Consider the following 12,000-nt stretch of genomic DNA (forward strand, 5'->3'; position numbering starts at 1 on the left):
TGTTAAAGAAGAGCTTGGTAAACCTGCCTATCCTGGGAACAGATTGCACAATGGACTCAGCTTGAGAACACACTAGCCATCGATGCTCCCGGAAAGCATGGCCTCCACCTACTGTAAAGGAGTCTCTGTCTCAACTCCCTGTGAATCCAACTTTAACCATCAAACAAATGTCCATGCATAGGTGGCCTGCATTGTTATGCCTGACTGGAGGGAATAATAACCCCACAGCCAATGCTGCCTGTTGGTGGTTGCTGGGAGAGTGGAATAGCTAAGACTGTTTTGATTACAGTGGAAAAGACCCCTTGGCAAACTGTGTGGCCAAAATAGTTTCTTAAGTGGCCAGCAGCCCTGGCAGAAAAACACTGTGGCACTGACTGCAGAGAATCAGCTGCATGTATCAGAAGCCCCGGTCCCACAGCCCGAGATGGCTCCGAGAAGCTCCGGAGCACCAGCTGCAGGTAGAGCTGCCTGCAAGTCCACAGCGTGTGCACATCCTAGCAGGTGCCAGTTCCTCAGCCGCAGCTCCTGCTGGCTCTGCTGCACGCCCACTCTGCAGGTGCCCTGCCAAGGCTTTTGTTTTCAATCTTCATTTTCTCAGACGGGTTTACTGTATCTTACCTCCTAAATTTTGTTTCTAATAAAATATCTCACTGTGTCTCAAGTAGACAATTTCATGAAATTAAGTGTATTTCTATGCTGTGCAGAAGTTACCACTGTCTAGGTTCCAGAAAGCTCACATCAGCACTGCAACCCTTGAGCAGTCACCCTTCGTTTCTCCCTGCTAGACCCCATAGAGTCTAGATTCTGGAAGATCTTGGGTTTTTTTTCCACACATTCACATTTTGAGGGGATTTTTATGTTACTGCAATCATTTAATTATGAACCATATTGTGTCTGAAAAAATATCCCATGAAGATAATTATCATTTCCTACCTTTGTTTTAAAGAAATAATAGTTTAGTTTATATGAATATCACATAAAGACCACAGGTTATATATAAAATGTGAGGTTCAGCAGAAATATGAACATAATCCTTAAGTAGGGGCCGCTTTCCTGTGATTTAAGTGCCAGAGACACAATGGAAAAACTGAAATCTGAAACACCAGAAACCCTGTATGGTTTCAGTTTTGGCTGGTCCGCTTGTTTTTTTTTTTTTTTTAAGATTTATATATATATATATTTTTAAAGATTTATTTTTATTATTTTTTCATTGGAAAGGCTGATATACAGAGAGGAGAGACAGAGAGGAAGATCTTCCATCCGATGATTCACTCCCCAAGTGAGCGCAACGGTCGATGCTATGCCGATCCGAAGCCAGGAGCCTCTTCTGGGTCTCCCACGCGGGTGCAAGGTCCCAAAGCTTTGGGCCGTTCTCGACTGCTTTCCCAGGCCACAGGCAGGGAGCTGGAAGGGAAGCGGGGCTGCCGGGATAGAACTGGCGCCCATATGGGATCCCGGGCGTGCAAGGCGAGGACCTTAACCACTTGCGCCACCCTGCCGGGCCCAAGATTTATATATTTTAATTGCAAAGTCATATTACATTGAGGAGGTGAGACAGAGAGGAAGAGCTTCCATGTGTTAATTCACTCACCAAGTGGCCACAAAGGCTGGAGTTGAGCCGATTCGAGGCCAGGAGCCCAGAGGCTTTTCTGAGTCTCCCACGTAGGTGCATGGTCCCAAGGTTTTGGGCAGTTCTCAATTGTTTTCCCAGGCCTCAAGCAGGGAGCTGGATGTGGGGCTGTTGGGATTAGAACTGGCACCCATATGGCATCCTGGTGCTTTCTAGGTGAGGGCTTTAGCCACTAAGCTACTGTGCTGGGCTCCTGACTGATCCACTTCTGATCCAGCTTTCTGCTAGTTGCCTGGGAAGGAAGTGAACTATGGCCCAACTGCAGGATCCCTGTACCACATGGGACCTGAATGGAACACATAGCTCTCAGCTTCAGTATAGCCTAAACCTGGCCCCCGAGGCCATTTGGCAGGTGAATCAACAGATGGAAGGTCTCTCCTCGTCCCTCCCTCTAACTCTTTCAATTTGTAAAGCAGGCTTATAGAGAGAAGGAGAGATAGAGAAAGACCTTCTGTCTTCTTGTTCACTCCTCAAGTGGCCTCAGGAGCTGGAACTGAGCTGCTCTAAAGCCAGGAGGCAGGAGGGTCTTCAGGGTCTCCCATGTGGGTGCAGTGTTTCAAGAGCTTGGACCATCTTCTGTTGCTTTCCCAAACCACAAAAAGAAAGCTGGATCAGAAGTGGATCAGCCAGGATTCGAACCAGTACCCATATGGGATGCCAGTGGTTAAAGGTGGATTAGTTTAGTGATGTATTTTGCTGACCCCTAAATAAATAAAGCTCTTAAAAGAAGATTTGAAAGAATTATAGATTAACATGCTATTAATATTACACACTTTCTGGACTGATGCTGTGGCATAGTGAAGTAAGATTTTGTATGAGCTGACAGCATCCCATATGGTCTCTGGTTTGAATCCTGGCTGCTTCACTTCTGATCCAGCACCCTGCTGTGGCCTGGAAAGGCAGTGGAAGATGATTCAAGTCCTTGGGTCCCTGCACCCACATGGGAGACCTTGCTGTGTACAAGTCTTCACCTCCTGGCTCCTTGGCTTCAGATTAGCTCAGCTTTGGTTGTTGTGATCATTTGGGGAGTGAATCAGCAGACGGAAGCTCTCTCTCTCTCTCTCCCTCTTTTTCAGTCTCTTCTTCCTGTAATTGCCTTTCAAATGAAAATAAAACAAGTCCTTAAAATGTTACATGCTTCTATAGACTTACAAAGGCATACTTTACAATAGGTGGGACTCTATCTCTTCTGTTGCACATTTCAATAACATATTTGTCAATGAACTCAAGATATTAAAATGCACTAATTCCACTTTTAATAAGACAACATTTTATAGAATATATAATGGAATAAGTTGAATTACAGAAGAATATATCTGAAATTCACAAATCTAAAAGTTAAAGAGAGGCAGATGGAGTGTGTCGGGGTGTAGAGAGAATAATATTGTTCATTCTCTGGATCATTTCCCAAGTATCTGCAATGACTGGGGCTGAACTGAGCCAAAGCCAGGAGCTGGGGGTACTAAATTGGGACCTCCCTAATGGGTGACAGGCACTCAAGTTCCTGAGCCCTCATTTGCTATCTTCCAATACAGAAAATGGTAGAGATTAGGAGCAGTGCTAGAACCAAAACCAGGCACTTCAGTAATGGATGCATGAACCGCTGGGCTAAAGTCTGCCCAATCACTCTATAGTAAAAACAAACACCTGTGTGCAAGTTTTTACCAACACTCACTTCTAAGGTAGCCTGTGATCTGTACATTTAGACATAAAGATAGATTTTCAGCAATGCAAAATAAACAGAATAAGCTAGTAAGGCAAGGCTGAGTCTACAAGGGTACTTCAAAGAGTTTGTATAAAAAAAATGTAGAGTGGAAAGACACCAGTTATTTTAGTGTGAACTATTTTGAAAACCACCCATGTTATTTGAAAGGTTCATAAAGATTACGTAATATCTAAAAGCTTCTGCATTATGGGCCTGGCATTATGTACTGCAGGGTAAGCTGCTACCTGCAGTGCCAGTACTCCATACAGGAGTCTGTTCTTGTCCTGGCTGCATACTTCTGATCCAACTCCCCGCTAAAGCACCTGGGAAGGCAACAGAAGACTATCTAGGTACATGACCCCTATCATCCTGCCAACCAATGAAGTTTCTGGCTTCCATCCACCTAATCCAGGGCGCTGTGATCATCCAGAGAAGGAACCATCAGATGGAAGATTTCTTTTTCTGTTTCTCCTTTTCTCTGTCATTCTGCTTTTCAAATAAATTTAAAACCTCCTAAAGCTTCATTTTTTGTTTTTTAATTTCTAATTTTATTTTAACTATTGTTTACATAGTTGAGAGGGATGTACGGCTGCGTGGACCTCCAGTTATGGTGGGGAGGGTTAAGGTATGGAGGAAGGAGTGGAACAAATGTTTTCATTTTTTGTTCTCTTGTGTCTGCAGGTGGTAAGGGGAGAGGGCTGCTTCTTGCTGTCAAACTACATTGGCATCCAGGAAGACCATTTGATGACCTTGGAGAGCCCAATGTGAGGAAGAATGTTCCAGGGGTATTATTTGAGTGGTTTTGAAAATTCTAAGATACTGTTGGCTTCGTTGTACCAGGGTTGAGAAAAATCAGATATACAGAGAGGAGGAGAGCCTGAGAGGAAGATCTTCTGTCCGATGATTCACTTCCCAAGTGACTGCAATGGCTGGTGCTGTGCTGATCCGAAGCCAGGAGCCATGAACTTTCCTCTAGGTCTCACATGCAGGGTCCCAAGGCTTTGGGCCATCCTCAACTGCTTTCCCAGGCCACAGGCAGAGAAGTGGGGCTGCCAGCATTAGAACTGGCGCCCATATGGGATCCCAGCACGTTCAAGACAAGGACTTTACCCGCTAGGCAACTATCTCTGGACCCAGTCTTTGTACTTTTACCATTAAGTGTGTCTAGTCCAGCTTGACTCATCCCCAGATCAAGCCCAAATGCTGGCTGATGGATGCTGTAGCCCTGACCAGCACACACACAGTCCCAGCTCTCAGGCTCACTACTGGAAACAGTAGCATAGTAGGGGAGTTCTCAAAACTTTCCTGGCCCGGCAGGGTGGCGCAAGTGGTTAAAGTCCTCACCTTGCACGCCCGGGATCCCATATGAGCGCTGGTTCTATCCTGGCAGCCCCGCTTCCCTTCCAGCTCCCTGCCTGTGGCCCGGGAAAGCAGTCAAGGACGGCCCAAAGCCTTGGGACCCTGCACCCGTGTGGGAGACCCGGAAGAGGCTCCTGGCTTCGGATAGGCATAGCATCGGCCGTTTTGCTCACTTGGGGAGTGAATCATCGGAGGGAAGATCTTCCTCTCTGTCTCTCCTCTCTGTATATCCGCCTTTCCAATAAAAAAAAAAAATAAATTTTAAAAAGCCTATTAAAAAAAAAAAAACAAACTTTCCTACCAGACCTGCCCCCAGTCCTGGGTCCTGCAAGTGCCAGCAGATGCTTCAACTCAGTCTGAGATGGCCCACTCCCTGTGTTGGCAATTGACAGCAGGTGCTGCAGCCTGACTCAGCCCCACCTGCCCCCAATTCCAGCTCTCACCTGCAGGCATAACAACCTACCCTAGCCTGGCCTACACCCAGTTCCAGACCTCATGTAAACTCCTGTGTTATGGTCCAACCTGGCCTGGCCTGCACCCCATCCTGGCTCTCGCTCATGCCAGTATATGCTGTGAACTATTTGAGCTGCCCCCAGTTGAGCTGCCCCCAGTGTCAGCCAATACATGTGTCACAGGTGCCTCAGCTCAATTTGACCTGGCTTATTCCCAGCCCTGGCTCCTACACTCTTAGCAGGAGCTGCCACCTAGGAGGGGAGTTCCCCAAGTTCTCCTATCAGGTTCACTTCCAGCATTGGATCTTCTAAGTGCCAGCAGGAGCTGTGGCCCTACCTGACATGGCTTGTCCCTCCCAGTCCTGGCACTCACTGTTGGGTACCATGGCCTAACCTGACTGGCCAGCACCCAATTCCAGTTTTCACTACGGGGACATTACAGCCTGTCCTAGCTTGGCCTGTCCTATACTCATTCTGGCTCTTGCAAATGCCAGTGGGTGCTAGAACCTAGCCCAGTCTGGCAGGGCCCCAGCCCCAGCCCACATGTATGCCAATGGATGATATGGCCTTGTCCAGCTCCATCTTCCCCAACCCCTGGCTCTCGTGTGCACTAGTGCAAACTGCAGCCTAGCAGGGGAATCCCCAAAATTCTATCAGGCCCATTCCAAGCCCCGGATCTTGGGTGTACTGGCAGGTGCTTCACCTCATCCAGGAATGGCCTACTGGTAGTCTCAGCTCTTGTTGATGTGCATTGCATCCTAGCCTAGCTAGGCACAGCCCACACCCTCTCCTGGCTCTAGTGTGTGCCAGCAAATGCTGTGGCCTGGTGCAGCTGGGCATGCCCCCACACCAGGCTCATACAAATGCTGAGGAATACTGCAGTCTTGCCTGGCTTGGCTGGCCCACAGCTCCAACTCCAGCTGTTGTGCTGTCCATTGGGAGCTAAGATCTAGCAGAGGAGTTCTTCAAATTCCCCTACCAGTCCCAGGATCTCATAGGTGCCGGTGGGTATTGCTTGGCATGGCCTGCCCTTAGTCCTGGTCCTTGCATGTGCTAGCAAATGCTGCATGAAGGCCCAGACCGCCCTGCTCCAAGCCCTGGTTTCTGTGTCAGGTGAGATCCAGTCAGGTGAGTTCCTTGATCCAGGCTGACCTGGCTTATCATCAGCCCAGCTCTCTGCTCAAACCTGAGAGTGCTGCATTCCCACAGAGGTAAGCCCACAAGTTCCCTGCAGAGTTTCCCCCCAGATCCAGTTCTATCATATTTTGGTGGATGCTGTGGCCCAGTCTGACATGGCCCACCCCCTGCTTTAACACTTTCAGGCAGGTACCGCAGCCTAGCTCAGTCAGGCATGTCCCCAGCCCCAGCTTTTGCATATGCCAGTGGACGGTAGGTGATGCTATTTTGCCAGCCGAGATTTCCCATATGGGTGGGTGCCTTGGCCTGACCCAGCCAAGCCCTCTTATTTCCCCCCTCTAAACCACCCCATCTTTGCTCCCTCACCTAGCTACAAGGGCAGTGGCAGATCCGTGAAATCCCCCAGTAGTCATTCCTTCCCTGTTAAACATGTCCCCATCTGCTCTCACTCCAATATGTCCCTGGATCCCCTTCCCTGGGTGATTTTTAGCTCTCCTACCTGGACCCGCAGATGACATGTCCTGGCTAGGTGTTCCCTGCCTTTCCTACATATCTTTTAAAAAGAAATAAACTAAGCAGCTAGGCTGGCACACTGGTATCGTCGATACAAGTTTGGCATTAACCAAGCCAATCCTAACATCTATGCTCCCAGCTCACAACTAAAATGTTTGGAAGGATAGGCTAGAGGCCAGTTAGACACCTTTGCAACATCAATTGTGTTGATTACAACTGTCTCAATTCCATTTCTTTTGCTCTTAAACTTGGCAATCAGACGGGCATCCTGTAGCCTCAAAACTGGTCAGATATCCTGCACTTGACACTGTCAGGTATTTCAGATTATTAGTGGCTTTATCAATAAGACTAAGAGATCTTAGTTTGCAACTTTTTGATATTGTCTGGAGAAGAAAGGAATGATATAAATAACTACAGGAGTTCTTGTTCTGTAATGGAAAAAGCTTCCCCACTGAGGCTTGTAAGCTTTATTGCTTTTTTTCTGTTTTCCCAATTTCGATAACAAATAAAGACTAAAACCTGAGTCACCCAGGACTGGGATGAAGTGAGTTTGAGTCCTGGGGCAGGGCCCCAAGCTGGCTGAAGGGGAGGGCTGCTGTCCTGCATGGCGATGGCAGGAGCTGCTCACAGAACATCTGACTTTTGCTGTGCTCAGTACCTTGCCCGCAGCAGCAGCAGCAGCGGGGCAGGTGCAGGCACTGAGGAGCAAGGCTCTGCTGGGCTCAGTTAGCCCTAGATGCCAGCCGTTCGCCTCGCCTGCCCTCTGCTGGGGGGAAGGAGTATACTTCTGCCTCCTGTGACACTGAATCCAGGAGCCCTAGAGACCTTTCCGTGTGTGTGTGTGTGTGTGTGTGTGTGTGTGTGTGTGTGTGTGTGTGTGTGTGTGTGTTGCTGGAAACTTGTGTAGTTTCTCTCCAAAGAGGAGAGCCAGGGCATGTGAATGGCAGTTGAGTGTCCCAGAGAAGTGAACATCCAAAACCTCATTGAGAACCTCTGTAAATGTCTATTTGAATGTGACAGATGGTATTAGAGGGACAGGTTGATTATAGGTGTGGGAAGCATCTGTAGCTAGGTAATGTGTAACCGTGGGCAATCAAATACTTGTGGCCTAGAAAAAGACAAACAACCTACTTACCCTAATTCTTGTTTATTCTTATGGTGCTCCTCAAGCTGGAATGGGAGTGTTTGAGTTATTGTTGATAAAATCATGCATATCAACACATATGCAAGCAGGACCATCAGTCATCAGCCACTAGGCCTGAGACTACAATATCCTGGAGAGGTTTCACTTGAATTGATCCAGCTTTTTAGATGAATGATGCAGCCAATGAAACAAACTAAGAGGCAATGTGGGCAGGCCTGTGTTCACCTGCCCCATGCTAGGAAGTGGATGGATTTCTAATATTCTCAAATATTCTCAAGTGAAATGGCTGAAGTGCCATCAATGTTGTGAAAAGAATTCTCAGACTCCTCTCATTCCTTCTGTGTCCCCAACTCACTGGATTGACTAAAAGAAACAGAACGTGCTGCCAAAACCACTATCTACTCAACACAGCAGCCCAAGAGCTTTTAAGACCTCTGAACGCTCCAAACACCTGTTCCAGGCACAAACAAGATCCCAAATTATAGCCATAAATAGCACCTAAGTAGAGATTGCCACGGTAGAGCAATTGACAAATTGGATCCTAAAGGATCTTTCCTTTGCACGCCAATGGGCCGGTATAGTAGGCCTGGGCCTTATCTTATTAATGATCATTCTTTGGGGTCTGTGGGTGCTTCATCTTCGAGCACAGCATCAGCAGCAGTAACAGCAGCTGCTAGTGCAAGCTGTGCTTGCCCTTTCCAATAGAGAATCCCCAGAAGTCTGGCTAGGCATGCTGGACTGGTAGCCAGAGACAGGTAAGTATCCGATACGGCTTCACCAACCTAAGACAGGCGCCACATTCCTAGCCATGTGGTTAGCCCATGACAGGTAAGGGGAGCCTGAACTCGGAACACCTAAGACAGGTACGGTCCCTTGCTTAATAAAACAAGAAGGGGGAGCTGTTGGGATCACTGACAATTTCCTGCCCAGTGATTGGCCCTTTGCCCTGATTGGTGTGCCTTGGTGATCTTTAAGCTGATTGGACAGGACTGACATATAAGCCGGGGGCTTGGTCGGGGAGGGGCTTCAGCGTAACGGAATTAATGGACATAACGGTTTCAACGGAAAATCGGAATAAAGCACCTCTGAGACCCTCTCAGGTGTCGGGTGATTTCTTCCGCGGGATGGGAGACGCCGATAGACAGATGACAGATACAGATGTAGCCAGCTGTATGGTATAGCCAGCTGCCAGCTGCCAGCTGTGAGCTGCCACCTTACTGTGGCAAGGTGGAAAGTGCTGGTTGTGTGCCCCGATGCTTAGTATTAGCAGAGAGGGAATTCCAGTCACCCATTTGTTTTTACCTCAACCCGAGGAGCTAACTGAGGTATGAACAACTGCTAGGCTTGGAGTGGGGAGCTATTTCAGTCCCTTCCCTGAGGTGGGACCCAGGGCCTTGAAGGAGGAAAGGGGGTAAAAGTACTGACTTTCTGTCTTCCCATGCATCCAACTCGTAGTCCTCTGTACGTACTGAATGTGTTAGTTCTGCATAGCAGGACAGTTTGTTCAAGCCTCGAGGGGCCTAAACAACCAGTAAGAAGGCAGTTGTCCTATCTTATCAAATCTATGAGGAAGGGGTCCTGGGTCATGATCTCTGGCCAGCTGGCCTCTTGAGAAACAATGCAATTAGGAAATGTATAAATGGGCCCAGTGGGTAATCAGCAGTGGTGTGCAGCCTCCTGAGACCAGCTCCAGAATCTCAGTGGTCCAGAGCCTGAAAAAAAAGTTGTTTTTTTGTTATTTCCTTTCCCCCACTACCACAAACTGGTAGCATTTCCCATGTTTTGGGAAGGTGTGTGAGTCAGCCTGTCTTAAAATCCACCATGTAACCAATGGGTCTTTTCCTTTGCAATAGAAAAAAAAAATTCACTCCCTGCGTGCCCCCACTGACCTGAGACACTTCCTGAGGCCCAGTGTGCTGCTTGCTGGAACACTCTATCTTGCCACAACTCCATAAAAGAATGCTTTGCTTCACTCTACTAAACAGAACTTAGGCTACACTTGCGTTTGTTTCCTAAGCTAAGAAACCACCGCATTTCACTGGCAGCATTTTTCACTCTCCAAGAGCACCGTACTCAGAGTGCAAAGTTGGGCAGTGCTTCCATGCTCTGCCTCTGACGGTATTAAAGTCAACGTCAGAAGACCTCATCTCCTTACAATCGGGAGGACAGCACCGCTGATGTTGACAGCGGGACAAAGTTGTGGTTCACCTTGACTTTGAGGAGTCTGGCCTGGAGTGCTGGCAGGAGGTAGGGAGCCCACCGCACACTGTGAAGGCAGAGCACACTGCCTACTTCCCATTTCCTCACCAGATCTCCAGGTGACCATGGGAGGAGCTGCCTTCTTGAAAGCTCAGCACAGACTGCTAGGGCTTACACAAGGAGGGATTTTGTCTGAGGGATCAACTGTGCTTCCCACTGACTTTGAGTTTGATGTGGAGGGTTGGCAGAAGGTGGGGCATCCATATAAACCTGTGAGGCACTCCCTCCCTTCACGCTATAGCAGGCTGCTGGACTCAAACTGCCCAGATAAAGCAACAAAGTGCAGCAGGCTCCAGGAGTGTGTCTGTGCTCTTTCTGTGCAGTAAGATGCAGGCTGTGGGTGGGTCTCTGGACAATCACTGTGTCTGGCTTCAGAGGCTCCGAGTTCCCTGGCTGCTTGGGGTAGGTCACTGTAGCATGCTCGTGCTGTGCACAGACCTGGTGTGTGGCTCACCAGCCTGCATGCACTTGTGGTCTGGGCAGCCAATGGAGGTTAACCCTGTCCACTGACCATTTGGGCAGAAAGGAGGTGAAGCGGGGACCCACAGCAGCTACCATCATCATGCCCTCCCCAACCCCCTCCGCCCTGCAGCCAACTTGGGTGTCATCCTGAACTCTTGCACTATTTCTGAGACGTGACTGCAGCTCCCCCACCCCACCCAACTTGTATCTTTAAATATTGACTGAAGGAGCAGACACTCCACTAAACCACAGAGGCATATTTCAAAGATACAGTCAGAAGAGAAAACCAACCAGTGACTGTAAAAATGACTAAAGATAAATGTAGCTAACATGAGAAACAGGACGAAAAAAAGACAGTATGTCTCCCACAAAGGAACAGCGTGTTTCAATATTAGAATATGGAGACAGAAAAGACTGATAAAGGACATTCGTAAGATTAGTCAAAAGCAATGAGAAGCAGATTCATGAGTTGAAGATGTCTATACATGACCTGGATGAAAAATGTTGCTGAGAGATACGATCCTTAAGAGATACCAAGCTGAAATACTAGAAACAAAGAAATCAATATGTCAAATAAAAATACAACAAAAAACCTTTACAGTAGACTTGGTGAGATGGGAGAGATGGTGTCCAAGCCAGGAGACAAATCTTTGGAAATATCTCAGACCCCCCCACCAAAGTTGGAAAAACTGAAAATAGTGGGATAGCATCAAATGATCTAACATATGTATCCTGAGAGTTTCTGAAGATGTGGAAAAAGAGCCTGGGTTAGAAGACCCATCAGTGAAATAACAGCAGGAACCAAAATGTGGAGAAAGAAAGGGGCATTGAAGGGCAGGGCGCACCCAGAACTCCTAACGGACACGACCAGGAAAGAATTTACCATGACATATAACATTCAAACTTTCCACAGCAAAGCATAAAGACCTAAATTAATAAAGTCGGAGATAAAAAGATGTTACAATGGATATCACAGAAATAAAAGAGTCGTCAGGAATTACTATAAATAGCTAAATGCCAACAAATAGAAAATTTAGAGAAAATAGATTTTCTGTGGTTTGTCTGGTCAGAATCAGGGTTAAGGGATAAAATAATATTCAGTGAGAGACACAAGCAGAGATTAAAGGGGAATCCAGAGAGAACCTCTCAAACAACAACAAAAAAATCTTCCCAAGCTCTTAGGATATCAAATGTCTTTACTGAGGTAGCAAAAGTCTTCATTCTTTCTGCAAACTAGCCATTGAGATGAGATCAGCGCATGAGCAAGAAGAGGAAGAGAAAGGACTCTCTTGGCAAGTACACATGTTCCTTGAATTCATTATCGTAGGACCACCGTTAT

Source organism: Ochotona curzoniae, unplaced genomic scaffold, assembly GCF_017591425.1.
Source record: "Ochotona curzoniae isolate NIBS_2020 unplaced genomic scaffold, NIBS_Ocur_1.0 scaffold_4683, whole genome shotgun sequence".
In the NCBI taxonomy this organism is placed as follows: Eukaryota; Metazoa; Chordata; class Mammalia; order Lagomorpha; family Ochotonidae; genus Ochotona; species Ochotona curzoniae.